This window comes from Muntiacus reevesi, chromosome 12 (assembly GCF_963930625.1).
Source record: "Muntiacus reevesi chromosome 12, mMunRee1.1, whole genome shotgun sequence".
Lineage (NCBI taxonomy): Eukaryota > Metazoa > Chordata > Mammalia > Artiodactyla > Cervidae > Muntiacus > Muntiacus reevesi.
In genome coordinates this window covers 16,381,617-16,397,019 of record NC_089260.1, presented here as the reverse complement: position 1 = coordinate 16,397,019, position 15,403 = coordinate 16,381,617, and the positions used below count along the sequence as shown (strand labels likewise).

General features: G+C 37.7%; 1 protein-coding gene and 1 non-coding gene across 2 annotated transcripts in view; both read right to left on the bottom strand.

The window, feature by feature from the left end:
* VPS13B (vacuolar protein sorting 13 homolog B) overlaps positions 1-15,403 on the bottom strand; it is a 763,389-nt gene that overhangs the window by 115,731 nt on the left and 632,255 nt on the right. The gene's annotated exons all lie outside the window — the stretch shown is intronic.
* On the bottom strand, positions 6,463-6,594 carry LOC136145300 (small nucleolar RNA SNORA70). The gene has a single exon (XR_010658744.1). It is a non-coding gene; the product is annotated as a small nucleolar RNA SNORA70 (small nucleolar RNA).

Below are 15,403 nucleotides of genomic sequence, written 5' to 3'. Positions count from 1 at the left end.
CACGAACCTCTGTCCATAGTTCATCAGGCCCTCTGTCTATCAGATCTAGTCCCTTAAATCTATTTCTCATTTCCACTGTGTAACTGTTAGGAATTTGATTTAGGTCACACCTCAATGGTCTAGTGGTTTTCCCTACTTTCTTCAATTTAAGTCTGAATTTGGCAATAAGGAGTTCATGATTTGAGCCACAGTCAGCTCCCAGTCTTGTTTTTGCTGATTGTATAGAGGTTCTCCATCTTTGGCTGCAAAGAATATAATCAATCTGATTTCAGTGTTGGCCATCTGGTGATGTCCATGTATAGAGTCTTCTCTTGTATTTTTGGAAGAGGGTGTTTGCTATGACCAGTGTGTTCTCTTGGCAGAACTCTATTAGTCTTTGCCCTGCTTCATTCTGTACTCCAAGGCAAAATTTGCCTGTTACTCCATGTATTTCTTCACTTCCTACTTATGCATTTCAGTCCCATATAACAAAAAGGACATCTTTTTTGGGCGTTAATTCTAGAAGGTCTTGTAGGTCTTCATAGAACCTTTAACTTCAGCTTCTTCAGCATTACTGCTTGGGGTGTAGACTTGGATTACTGTAATATTGAATGGTTCGCCTTGGAAAAGAACAGAGATCATTCTGTTGTTTTTGAGACTGCATCCAAGTACCGCATTTCAGACTCTTTCATTGACTGTGATGGCTACTCCATTTCTTCTAAGCGATTCTTGACAAGACAAGAATCCAGACAAGTGGGGGAGAAATCTCAGTTCAGAGAGTGAGTAGGAAAGAGAGAAGTGAGGCATGTGTTGGAATTGAGATCTCATTTAGGAGGTAGGGACAATGGTTATGACTTCAGGAGTAACCTGTTGCTCCTTCCTGAGGCCTGGTTGCATTCTGTGTGTTCTTAATGAATTCTAGCTATTTCTCCAATAAACTCACGGCACAGAGTCTACACATGCATATGTGCAAAAAATAATTTAAAAATTTACCAATGAAGATAGGTGCTGAAAAAATAATCTTTTTTTGTTTACAGTTTTCTACTCTAAAAAGGTCTTGTTTTATATATTGTGCTTTCCTTTCAAATTATTTTGTGATCACACCCAATTTTACCAAACTTTTCATTTGCTCACTAATCTTCCTTTACCATTCAGTTGGAAGTAGATGTTGCTAATCTCCAGGTTAGAAGTAACATAATTAAACTAAAAATCTAATGTGGTCACACTGTGCTTCATATGGCAGCAATTATTCCCTGGTGGTTCAGGGGTAAAGAATCTGCCTTCCAATGCAGGAGATGCAGGTTCGATCCCTGGGCTGAGAAGATCTCCTGGAGAAGGAAATGGCAACCCACTCTTATATTCTTGGCTGGAAAATCCCTTGGACAGAGGAGCCTGGAAGGGTGTACAGTCCATAGGGTTGCAAAAAAGTAGGACACAACTTAGTGACTAAACAACAACTATTCTCAGGAATAAATCTGTGGTCTATTTTGTGTGATCTATTTAAAAATAGCTTTATTTTGTGCTTTTAGCTTTGAAAGAGATGATGTGAATGATCTTTAGTTACATATCAAAACTGAGGATTTATTATTAATGCTTGCACTGAATAACTTGAAGGAAAGATGACTATTTCAAGAACGTTTGGTTGCCAAAAAATAGTTTAGAGAGCCTAAGTATCTAGTACTGAGTCATGGGAAGTGGAAACAAGTAAATTGGTTTCACTGGAAAACATTCCACATGTAACACATGGTACATTTCAAATGACTGTCAAGATTATATATATTTTTATTACATTTTGTTTTCCTATCCATTATTTGACAGGACCTAAAAAATTAGCCAGCCATACATAATAAACTGTACTCTAAGCATATGTGGTCTTTGCATAGAAATATATTTTAGGTTATATATCTGCCAGTTGGTAAAAGCACATGTATTCTTGCATTTAAAACATGATTCCACAATTTGTTTCCATTTGATGGCTAACTTGGGAAGATTTGCATGTGTGTTGGCCATTTAAAAAATATTTTTGGTACAAAGAATATTTTGGCACTTAGTTTGTTTTTTATTACTTAATAGTACTGCCAAGACTATTAGCAGGGTAGCAACTGCCCATCTCTCCTCATAGATAAACAGCTCTGAATTCTTTGTCCAGGGGTTGGTAAAGTTGGACCATTCATTGCTCCTTTGCCCACTCAGTGCCACCAATCAACCTAAGAAAAGGATACAAAGGAAGTGCATTCCCTGTAATTATGTACATATTAAAGAGATGGTAGTATTAGCAAGTGAAATAATCTATCAATCTGATTCAACTGTCCTTTCCATTATCTTATGACAAGATAGAGAGCTTAGCTGACTGTGTAGGGCTGGTCAGTGAGTACAACGCTGGAGCTGCCATTCAGGAACAAGTTATTAAGGCTTGGTTACAATAGAGGATACCATCTTTATCATTCCTTGCACCACATACCCAGATTTCCTGGGATACCAATTAACAGATACCGATTAACAGGTAAGCATAATAGGGCTAAAACAGTTTGCTTTTCCCATCATTATTCATGATTTTTGTAGTATGTCAGTCGCTCAGTCACATCCAACTCTGTGATGCCATGGACTGCAGCCCTCCGGGCTCCTCCATCCATGGAATTTTCCAGGTAAGAATACTGGAGTAGGTTGCCATTTCCTTCTCCAGGGGATCTTCCCAACCCAGGGATCAAACTTAGGTCTCCCACATTGTGGGCAGATTCTTTACTGTCTGAGCTACCAGGGAAGCCCCAGTAATAAAAATACTGATGGAAGCTGTGGTAGAAAAATAACCTTTTACAATTTACAAAGTTTCTTCTTTTTGTATATTATCTTAGCAAGGAACACATTATTCCCATTTTACAGATAAGTGAACTGTGGCTAGAGAAGTTAGGTAATATGTTCAAGATTACACACTTAGTAAGTGGCAGACCTTTTGCCTATAAATCCTTTGCACTTTAACCTTTAGGTTAAAGGAGAAAAACAGCCCCGTAATGAATCATTTACAATATCCAGTTGCAGTTTCTTTACAATGGATTCTTAGAAATCTGAATGCAGAATACATTTTGACCCTTACAATTTATCCCAGTTGTTTATAGTTACTTAATTTGGCAATCATTTTCTCTTTAGCAGTCTTTTACATTCAGCCCTTTGAATATGGTATCTCTCTTCCCCTGCTCTCCATGGTTGCTGATGAGAAATCAGCTGTTAATCTTAGTGAGATCCCTTATATGTACTAGGTCACTTATCTCCAGTTGCAGTCAAAGTTTTTCATAGTTTGACTGTTTGGTACAGAAATCTTTGAGTTTTGTCTAAGTTCACGAAACTTCCTGGATGTATAGACTAATGTCTTAAATTTGGGAAGTGTTTGGTCATTAGACTTTCAGTCTTTATTCTCCTTTCTCTCCTTTCCTTCCAGGCCTCCCACCATGCACATATTGGTAAACCTTGATGGTAATTCCACAGTCTCTAAGGCTCTGGTCACTTGTTTTCATCCTTTTTTCTTTCTGTTCTCTACACTCAATCATCTCAGTGGACTTATCTTTAAACCTACTGCTTCTTTCTTCTACCTGTTCAAATCTGTTATTGAGCCCCTCCAGCAAATTTTTCATTTCACTTACACTTTTCAACTCTGGGACTTCATTTTTTTCTTTACAACTTCTATCTTTTCTTTTAAAATTGATACTCTCTATTTGGGGAGACATCATTCTTATATTTCTGGGATTTCATTTTTTCTTTACAATTTCTATCTTTTCTTTTAAAATTGATACTCTCTATTTGGGGAGACATCTATAGGCTTTTTTGAACATGCTTAAAATAGACAGTTCAACAAGTCTTCATCCAGTAAGGATGACATCTGGGCATCTGAGGGACAGTTACTACTGATTGCTTTCTTCCTCTGTATATGGGCCATACTTTCTTGTTTCTTTGCAGAATGCATACTTCTTTGTTGGAAACTGGACATCTTAAATGATAGAAAATTTTATTATACTAATGAATATTATTAACTATGTTACTATTATCATATTATTAATAAATAATGGCAACTGTGGAAATCAGATTTTCTTCCTCCAGAGTTTGTCATTATTTGTTCTCATTTTGTTGTTGTTGTTGTTACTAACATTTATGAATTAATTCTAAAATGTCTGTCATGTGGCCACTGAAATCTCTACTTGGTGAGCTTAATGATCAGTTAATGATTAGACAGAGACTTCCTTAAAGGCCTGGAAACAATAGGCATATCTAGTCTCTTCCAAGTGGCTCTGTTTGCCTGTTAAGGCATGCCTTCAACTCTGCCTTGACCTTCCCTTCCTGCTTATACAGAGCCTTAAGGTCAGCCAGAGGTGAGAGCACAGGCCTTCTTACGTCATTCTTGGCATGTGCAGAGCCTGGGTTAAGTGCATAGACCTGGACTTGGACATATCCTCCTAGTTTCCCAGGAATCCGCTGGAACTTTTTGAAGTCTGTGTAGGCATATCATCCCCCAGTTATTCCTGCTGAGCCTTTTGCTGAGCTTACAAGTTTTCTGTTACCTACTGCCTCAAGCATCGGTGTCCTCTAATTCTCTCTGACCTACACCCCTCGGTGGGGAAAGGGCTTTTCAAACTGCAACATTCCTAGTTCATAACTTTTGAAACATTTAATTATTGTGAAACCCTTATTTTGTTAACAGAAACTTCTCTTATCTCATTAAGCAAGTAAAAGGATACACTACATTTATCACAAGGTCAATATATTTGGTGATAAGACCAAATATATTCCCCAGTGTGGAATGCACTAGAAAAATTAGAGGCAGATAGATTAAAGAGTTTTAAATTAATGACTAAAGAGTAGGTAAGTGGATAGCTAAAATATAGAATGTGAGGTCAGAGCATAAAACAGTGGATTGAACCACAACCAAACAAAGAAGAGAAAAAGAAAAAAAATAGTGGATTGATGGATGATTGAAAGAGACAATGTATAATACATTGTATTATTACATAAATTAGAATAATTTTTGTATATTACAGAAATTAGGATAAATATACAACTACATATTATTATAGAAATTAAGATAAATAGATAACAATATAAACATTAAAACCGTAGCAAGCTAAAAAACCAGCTTTGCCTCTATAAATACAGGAGTGGTTTCTATTTATGATTATTACTGGACTTAACTGTCCTTTTAAACATGAAGAACATTTCTATGATCAATTATTCATAAGAAGAGAAACATATTCATTACACAAAAGCACCTGAGTAGAGATACTTTTCAATAGTTAAAATAAAATTGCATTAAAAATAAAATGTAATAAAATGTTAATTAAAAATAAAATGTATCTTGATAATGGTATGTCAGTTTTTTGTGCTTCTACTTCAACATATAAACCTACCATTTAATAATGACATAAAATACAAATACGTATGTAATATAAAAATTTTTTAGCTTATAATACCAGTTTTTATATGTATCTGCTATTTAGTTGATTTTGAAGAAGGAAAAGAAAAGCTTCTATACATCTTCAACTAATAGAAGTCACACCAAAAGAAAAAAAAAGAAAGAAAACCTTAAAATATTGGAACCAGTTGAGAAACCACAAGTATTCAAATGCAGGAAATCATGATTTTATAACATTTTAATGTGATCTACTCTTGGGAAACAAAGTTAACCAAACCCCATTTCTGTACAGGAAATATTCCAGCGTACAGTTGTAATACATTGTGGTGAAGGGGTACAGCTGCAGATTTTCACCTGTAATGCCCCACTGGTATTCTGGCTTACTGCATTGCATCAAGACTGCCTTCCTGTCCGGAAAACCTTCTAAGTACAAACAAGACTCTAAGTCCAGATTTTATTTTCCCTTGGTATCGGAATATGGTAATTTAAGAGTCCTGAGAAATACTTTTTTAGCCTTTAAAAGGAAATGTGTAACATTCTTTTATTAGGATCTATGTTTGGGTTGGTTTTTCAAAAAACTTAACACATGACCCAGTTATCTTATCAATTTATCACGCTACCAAGTTATAAGCAAATGCAGGTGTGCAATATGACATCTTTGAATATAATATTTTCCACAAAGACAAATAATAAAAATATATTAAGAACTTCTGAGTCAAAACTAACTTGGACCAAGGGCAATTTTACTATTTTACGGTTTTCTTTTAATGAGACTACAAACCCTAAACTCACTATTGTGTTCTAGTCTCAGCTCTAATTGTTCAGGTATTTCACTCATTGTATGGAATAGTCAAATGTACATGGTCTATTGTAAAGAACATTAATTGGGACTCTGACCATCTGAAAGTGAAGTTTCTCACTCTATCTGACTCTTTGAGATCCCAGAGACTGTAGCCTATCAGGCTGCTTTGTCCATGAGATTTTCCAGGCAAGGGTACTGGAGTGGGTTGCCATTTCCTTCTCCAGAGGATCTTCCCACCCAGGGATTGACTGGGGACAGCAGGTGGTCATGAATGCCCACCAGAAAGAGTTGTGTCCAAGGTCCCTTAGGGCAACCTACAGGCAGCAGACTGCATGCACTACCAAGGAGGCTCCTGTTTGCAGCCATTGCACACTGGGCCCCCTGGGGAAAAGAGCACAGTTGGCTTAACTGGCTGCAAAGAACAGAGAACCAAGAAACAGACTAGCTAGACTCAGGGGGACTTAATTCTAACCTAAATTTGGTTGCAAACTAGTTTTGTCACCTTGAGTTGAAGTCACATAACTAATCTGAGCCTCAATACTCTTACTGGTAACAAATTCGGAAGATTTAGAATAAGGAGGAACAAGGAATAAAACTACTCTAGCTCTTTAAAATTCTAAAGTGATATATAAATATAGGACTTGATTTTTTACTTTATATTTTAGGAAGAGAGTTTATATTTTAAAGTGCACACTGTGTGCCAAGATTTTCATTATTTTATTCAATTAGAATGGTAATTAAGTTAGAAGAGTATACCCATTTTACAGATGAGGAAAATGAAGGGTTGAACAACTTGCTAAGGTTCTCAATCAAAAGCTACAGAGCTGCGAGTGTGGGATTCTAGAATATGGGGAGCTCATTCACTTGTTTACACTGACTCCCACATGTTAGTTACCCGGTTGTAGCAGAGGTTCGAAAGTATGCAACCTGACAAATAAGCAATGCTTATAAACCAAATACTTGTACAGTGATACTCTGCTATAGACTGTTTTTAAAACTGAAAGAGTTAAGAATATAGTAATTATTGATAATTGTTCTTAACAGCCCTTTGTAATTAGAAAAACTATAGTACAGAGTGTGCTCACTCAGTCATGTCTGACTCTCTGCAACCTCATGAACTATAGGCCACCAGGCTCATTTGTCCATGGGATTTTCTCAGCAAGAATACTGGAGTGGGTTACCATTTCCTTTTCCAACAGAGACAGTAATCTTTAATAACTGGGAAGAAATCAACTGGGATTACAGAATAACTGAAAAAAAATGCAAATATTTTAGAACCAAAAGCAAGCCTGTAATGTCTTATGAAGGCGTGACATAAAGTTAAATGTTTAGATCAAGAGGTCAACAAAACTGCTCTATAAAAGGCTAAATAAGTGATGGCAAACACTGGAGACTTTCTGCGTTATACGCTCTGTGTTGCAACTACTTGACTGCCTATTGCAGCAGGTGGATCACAACAAACTGTGGAAAATTCTTAAAGAAATGGGAATAACAGACCACCTTACCTGCCTCTTGAGAAACCTGTATGTAGGTCAAGAAGGAAGAGTTAGAACCAGATACAGAACAACAGACTGGTTCAAAATTGGGAATGGAGTAGGTCAAGGCTATATATTGTTACCGTGCTTATTTAACTTATATGCAGAGTACGTCATGTGAAATGCCAGGCTGGATGAATCACAAGCTGGAATCAAGATTTCTGGGAGAAGTATCAATAACCTCAGATATGCAGATGATACCACTCTAATGGCAGAAAGTAAAGAGGAACTAAAGAGCCTCTTGATGAAGGTGAAAGATGAGAGTGAAAAAGTTGGCTTAAAACTCAAAATTCAAAAAACTAGTAGAAAAAAAAAAAACTAGTAGGATCATAGTATTTGCTCCCATCACTTCATGGCAAATAGATGGGGAAAAAAGGAAACACTGATAGACTTTCTTTTCTTGGGTTCCAAAATTACTGCAGACAGTGACTGCAGCCATGAAATTAAAAGACTCTTGCTCCTTGGAAGAAAAGCTATAACCAAACTAGACAGCATATTAAAAAGCAGAGACATCACCTTGCTGACAGAGATCTGTACATTCAAAATTATGGTTTTTCCAATAGTCATGTACAGATACCATAAAGAAAGCTGAGCACCAAAGAATTGACGCTTTCAAACTGTGGTGCTGGAGAAAACTCTTGAGAGTCCTCTGGACAGCAAGGAGATCAAATCAGTCATATGGAAACCAACCCTGAATATTCACTGGAAGGACTGATGCTGAAGCTGAAACTCCAATACTTTGGCCACCTGATGTGAAGAGCCAACTCACTGGAAAAGGCCCTGATCCTGGGAAAGACTGAAGGCAGATGGAGAAGGGGACGAAAAAGGATGAGATGGTTGGATGGCATCACTGACTCTATGGACAAGTTTCAGCAAGCTCGGGGAGTTGGTGATGGACAGGGGAACCAGCAGTCCATTGGGCTGCAAAGAGTCAGGTATGACTTAGCAACTGAACAACAAGATTTCAGTATGTAAATAATATCTAAATGAGTACGTGTGTGTTCCAATACATTTTTATTTACAAAATCAGGTGGTAGGCCGCATTTGATGGGCAGGCTATAATTTGTTGATTCCTTGATTAGATGAAAAATGTTGCCCTCATAGAGGCCCTTTAGAGTATATGTCTCTTAGGAAATACTTCTCCATAGGTCTATCACATTCCCACTATCTTAGAAAAAAGGCATTGTCTTTGGTCAAGATTATCTTTTCAACTTAATATGCATAGCAAACAGCTATGGAAGACAGAGACAGTATCTCTCTACAAAGGGCAAGCATGCTTATCTCCCATTTCAAAAGATTCAGGTTCCCCAAGTTCAGGGTTCCAATCTTGTAATGTAACTCACTGTGTTTAAGCATCACCTGGGAACAGAGACTTGGAGAGCTGGCACATATGCAGACACACCATTGTAGGTAAAAACTGTCCTTCACCTCTGATCCAGCACTACCATATGTTCTAGAAGCATCCAAGAGACTCTGGCAGGCTAAGGTGTTAACTTGCAAATGGGGTAGAGCTCAAACCCTTCATAATTTTTGACTATATTTATAGTTTATTTAGGGCTTCCCTGGTAGCTCAGCTGGTAAAGACTCCACCTGCAATACAGGGGATCCTGTTTCAATTCTTGGGTCGAGAAGATCCCCTAGAGAAGGGATTGGCTACCCACTCCAGTATTTTTGGCTCAGACAGTAAAGAATCTGCCTGTAATGTGGGAGACCTGTGTTCAATTTCTGGGTTGGGACGATCTCCTGGAGAAGGAAACAGCTACCCACTCCAGTATTCTGGCCTCAAGAATTCCATGGACAGAGGAGCCTGGCAGGCTACAGTCCATGGAGTCCCAAAGAGTCAGCGACTTTTTGCGACTTTCACTCACTCCCTCACATACTTTATTTAGCATACAATTTCATATGTACCACATATATCACATATTTATTTAAATGAATGTGTAAAAGTGAGATTAATTAGTTTATAAGTATTCTTTTTTCTTTTAATTTTATTGAAGTATAATTGATTTACAATATTGTGTTAACTTCTGCATAGCTAAGTGATTCAGTTATACATACATGTATATATTCTTTTTCATATTCTTTTCAGTCATGGTTTATTACAGGATATTGAATATAGTTCCCTGTGCTATAAAGTTGGACCTTGTTTATCCACACCAAATGTAATAAGTTTGCATCTACTAACCCCAAACTCCCAGTCCATCCCTCCTCTTTCCCTCTTCTCCTTGGCAATCCCAAGTTTGTTCTCTATGTCTGTGAGTCTGTTTTGTATGTGCATGCTCAGTTGTGTCCAACTCTTTGCAACCCCAGGGACTGCAGCCCACCAGGTTCCTCTGTCCATGGGAATTTCCAGGCAAGAATATTGGAGTGGGTTGCCATTTCCTACTCCATTTTAGCTTATAAGTATTCTTAATTTTAGAAAAGGCAGAGGAACCAGAGATCAAATTGCCAATATCTGCTGGATCATTGAAAAAGCAAGAGAGTTCCAGAAAAATATCTATTTCTGCTTCATTACCTATGCCAAAGCCTTTGACTATGTGGATCACAATAAACTGGAAAATTCTGAGAGAGATGGGAATACCAGACCACCTGACCTGCCTCTTGAGAAACCTGCATGCAGGTCAGGAAGCAACAGCTAGAACTGGACATGGAACAACAGACTGGTTCCAAATAAGAAAAGGAGTATGTCAAGGCTGTATATTGTCACGCTGCTTATTTAACTTATATGCAGAATACATCATGAGAAACGCTGGGCTGGAGGAAGCACAAGCTGGAATCAAGACTGCTGGCAGAAATATCAATAACCTCAGATATGCAGATGACACCACCCTTATCGCAGGAAGTGAAGAAGAACTAAAGAGCCTCTTGATGAAAGTGAAAGAGGAAGTGAAAATGTTGGCTTAAAGCTCAACATTCAGAAAACTAAGATCATGGCACCCGGACCCATCACTTCATGGCAAATAGATGGGGAAACAGTGGAAACAGTAGCTGAGTTTAGTCTTCTGGGCTCCAAAATCACTGCAGATGGTGACTGCAGTCATGAAATTAAAAGACACTTGCTCCTTGGAAGGAAAGTTATGATCAACCTAGACAGCATATTAAAAAGCATTACTAAGCATTACTTTGTCAACAAAGTATCTTTGTCAACAAAGGTCCATCTAGTCAAGGCTATGTTTTTCCCATTAGTCATGTATGGATTTGAGAGTTGGACTATAAAGAAAGCTGAGAGCCAAAGAATTGATGCTTTTGAACTGTGGTGTTGGAGAAAACTCTTGAGAGTCCCTTGGACTGCAAGGAGATCTAACCAGTCCATCCTAAAGGAGATCAGTACTGGTTGTTCACTGGAGGGACTGATTTTGAAGCTGAAACTCCAAATCTTTGGCCACCTCATGTGGAAAGCTGACTCACTGCAAAAGACCCTGATGCTGGGAAAGATTGAGGGCAGGAGGAGAAGGGGACGACAGAGGATGAGATGGATGGGTGGCATCATCGACACAATGGACATGGATTTGGGTAAACTCTGGGAGTTGGTGATGGACAGGGAGGCCTGGTGTGCTGCGGTTCATGGGGTCGCAAAGAGTCGGACACGACTAAGTGACTGAACTGAACTGACTGATTCTTAATTTATTCACTAAACATGTATTGTTTCTATATTAAGGGCAAGTCAGGGATCAAACAGTCAAAAAGAGAGAGAGAGATGTGGTTCGTGACTTCATGGAACTTACAAACAAGTAATACATAAATAGTTAAGTACCTGGTATTGCCAGAAATGATTTAAAGTATGATTAAGAAAAAAAGCTTTCACAGAATTACTCTATACTTCCCTGGTAAATTTTAATCTATCTTTATAGTCTAAATTAATGTGGTTTAACTATTTATCAGTGAGAGAGTTTATCTTTTCAAAGCATAAGTCCATAACTCCATGCTGTCTTTTCACCAGATCTTTGATAGAACTGCTAATAAGTATTCAAGAGTGACTCGTGATTTTAACTCTGCATGGAGGTAGGATGGGAAGAAGACCTATTTGTAGGCAGAGAGCAGGAAGAAAAAAGAAGAAAAAGTATGAAGAATTAAAAAAACCAAGCCTGTACACAATCAAGCCCTGAATAAAGGGCAGGCTGTACAATACAGTTTTCGAAACAGTAACCTTGATTGAGCTCTGGTATTCTGGATTAAATGTCCTAAGGAAACAAATCTCAATGTGGTAAAAATGAAACTCTGCGAAAATTCCATTAACATTCCTAAAGAATTATGCTCCAGTTCTGGCCCTTTCCTATCTCCTCAACCTAATCTCCTACTTTTATACTACATATCACCTTAGCTGTCATTAGTTTGTCTCCATCAGTGCTTCTTGAAATCTAGTTCATCTTTCAAAACTTCTCTCGTCTTTTTTCTAGAGAAACAAAACAAACAAAAAAACTCTTCTCTAATAATCAAAGTTAGAAGTGATTTCTCTTCAGAATTCCCCAAAGACATACGGCTTAAACTTTTACTGGCACTTAACCACACTACCTTTTCTTGTATTTATCTGTGTGTGCCTGTGTGTGTACAACCCCAGCCTGAGCACCTAGGTAAATCCCTGACTCTTCTGTGTAGGCTCAGACGGTAAAGAATCTGCTGCCAATTCGGGAGACCTGGGTTTGATCCCTGGGTTCGGAAGATCCCCTGGAGAAGGGACAGGCTACCCACTCCAATATTCTTGTAGCCTGGCAGGCTACAGTCCATGGGGTAGCAGAGAGTCGGACATGAATGAGTGACTAACACTTTCACTTTCACCAGCCTCTATACTCTGTTTAATCCTCTTAGCATAAATATTACAAGGGTCTCCTTGTCTTCAGCCTGTTCATTCAGGAGGCTTCACAGATCTACCAAACCAATCATGACAACAGCATATAGAGCCCAGACTACAAGAAATATACAGGCAGGACCTTACTTTGGCAACTATCTTTAGGAGACAGTCTCAATACATTAAGCTAGAGTGAAGTCACTCAGTCGTGTCCGACTCTTTGCGACCCCATGGACTGTAGCCTACCAGGCTCCTCCATCCATGGGATTCTCCAGGCAAGAATACTGGAGTGGGTTGCCATTTCCTTCTCCAGGGGATCTTCCTGACTCAGGGATTGAATCCGGGTCTCCTGTAATGCAGGCAGATGGTTTAACCTCTGAGCCACCAGGGAAGCTAAGCTTACTCTATTTCATTTTAAGCTTTCACTCAGTCACAATCAACTTTTACTAAGTACTACGTTAGACACTGGAGAGCAAAGATAAACATCATATAAATGCCCTCAAGAAGTCCATGTGAAGGAAGGCGTCAGTAATAAAAACAGGCCCAAGATATCCTAAAGAAGGGCAACTTTCCGATCCTGGGAGATACCTGAGGATACCCTCTGGAGGTCAAGTAATGAACAATGTATAAAAGGTCACTAGAAATATAAAAATAATAAAAATTCACATGTATACAAGATGTATTTCATCTTTTCAGGATTCCATTTAAAGTCTTCTCTACCTTGGAAATATTATATTACGAATGAATACAAAACACATATAATTAAACAAAATGTGAACTGTTATATTTCAAACACACATAAAATCTAGTTGACAAGAGATGACAGGTCATTGGCAGAAATCATTAAAAAAAATTTTTTTAATAAATAATTTTTTAAAAACGGATAAGATTTGACTATAAACTTGAAAATCAGCAAGCATTAATTCTTTTTTTTATCATTAGGTATACAGCTAAATTTTGCTCACAACACTTAAGACTTTGGAATCTCAAATATATGTTCCAGTCTGATGCAGCAAACATGAGCAAACTGTATAGCTTCCTGGGGCAATCATGCTCGCAAATGGCCACCTCAAAACTACAGTCCCAAAGTGACATCCATGCAGAAGGAAAGCAATCAGGCACACAGGTGATTATATCCTTACAAGGAAACATGAATGGCTTTGACACTGACTGTGATTCTTTCCTTATTTCATGTCATGTCAAATTTGCCTGAAATGACGACTTACAGTAGTTCAGTGCCAATCACTCTTAATCTTATACTTTTCCGATTTACCATTAAGAACAGCCACAGGGTGTTAGAAAATATGTCTATTTATATACCAACTGAACATATCAAACCACAGCTCTGTTCAGCTGGTTTGTTTTCAGGTTTCAGGTGGCTAAGGGAACAAAGAAGGCTCTCATAGTTATCTATAATTTTCTAAGTCTTGCAAAATCATCTCAGAAAATCTACAGAGAGGCAAATTTCCTGGGCTGGAATGACTGGCTCTTTCTTCATAAATCTGCAGATAGAATTTCTGGCTGTACTGACCACCATTATTTGGTGGTGACCTATGTCCTGTTAAGCGAATCATCATGTAGAAAGAATGTAATGTGGAAAAGATGAGTTTGGGGAATGCTTTTTAGACAATTTAGTTACATTCATAACACATCATAGACTAGAATAAGAGCCACAGACACCTAATTTGCTGCTTAGGGGTACATCACAGACTTTATGGGACAAATTTTTCTCTTGAGATTCATGGAAAGAAAACAATGTAAAATAGAAAATGAACAAATAGTATGGGTGTGATTAAAAAGGAAAACAACAACAACCCAGCAACAAGCTGTGCCCATAGAACAGTTTTTCTATCCACAAAGAATGACCAAGCACCTTCTTGGGTGTTCCCTACAGAATCCTCTTCCTCTGACCCTGCTGCCCAAGGGAAAAAAGTATTTTTGGAACACGTCACTCTCAAAAAAGTAAAAAATCACAAAGAACAAATTCTTTTATATTCCCCAATACGACCACTTCTTAAAAATTCAGTAAGCAATTAAAATAAATGGTAGTAATTTTAAAAACGTTTCCATATAAGACAAAGAACAGCTTACTTGCAAGGTTAAAGAGCTAAACATTTCTGTCATATGTTATATAGTCAAACAATATTTTAAAGACTTTGATTTTCATTTGTAATTCTCGATGTGCAAATACTGCTAATTCCAAAGACCATCAGAATGATTTTACTCCTGAAGGAAAAACACAGGATTACAGATTCTTTAAAAAGTACAATCTGGCACAGGTCTGAGGAACTGAGAGTTGGTCTGCATTTCCTTGAATGGAATGAACTATAATTTTTTCCCAACTACATATCCTCAACCACAGGACTGTATTGTACCTCAACTGAGTATTATGGCTTAATAATTTGATTTAAGTATCAAAAAAATTTCTTTTGGCTAAAGGCCAAATTCAAAACTTTTTTGGGGGGGGTACAACAACATATCTATTTCTGACTCTTGGCCTGCTTCTTTCTCCCTTTGGACTTCATCCCTGACAGACATCTGTATTTTGTAACTTTTCCTACATGCTGGCTCTGAAGATACTCTGAGTTTTGGCCCAACAATCCTTCTCTGTTTGAATTCATTAGTGTGAGAATCACAGGACTAGAAAGGACTTTGGGAGGTCATACAGACATCAACTTGCTCTGGACAAGACTAACTCCAAACTAGGAAGACAAATGATGTTTAAAGACTTGTAGAAGAAATTTCAAGATTTCTCTCATCAACACTGCAGTGTTTTTGCATGCTTTACTATTAGAAAATGTTTTATGATATAGTTTTCATTTTATAAAAATGTTACTTGGCAGACAGCAGGACTTTCTATAAAATGAAGTACCATATAGCTTACATTTTTAGTCCATTAAAGGGAT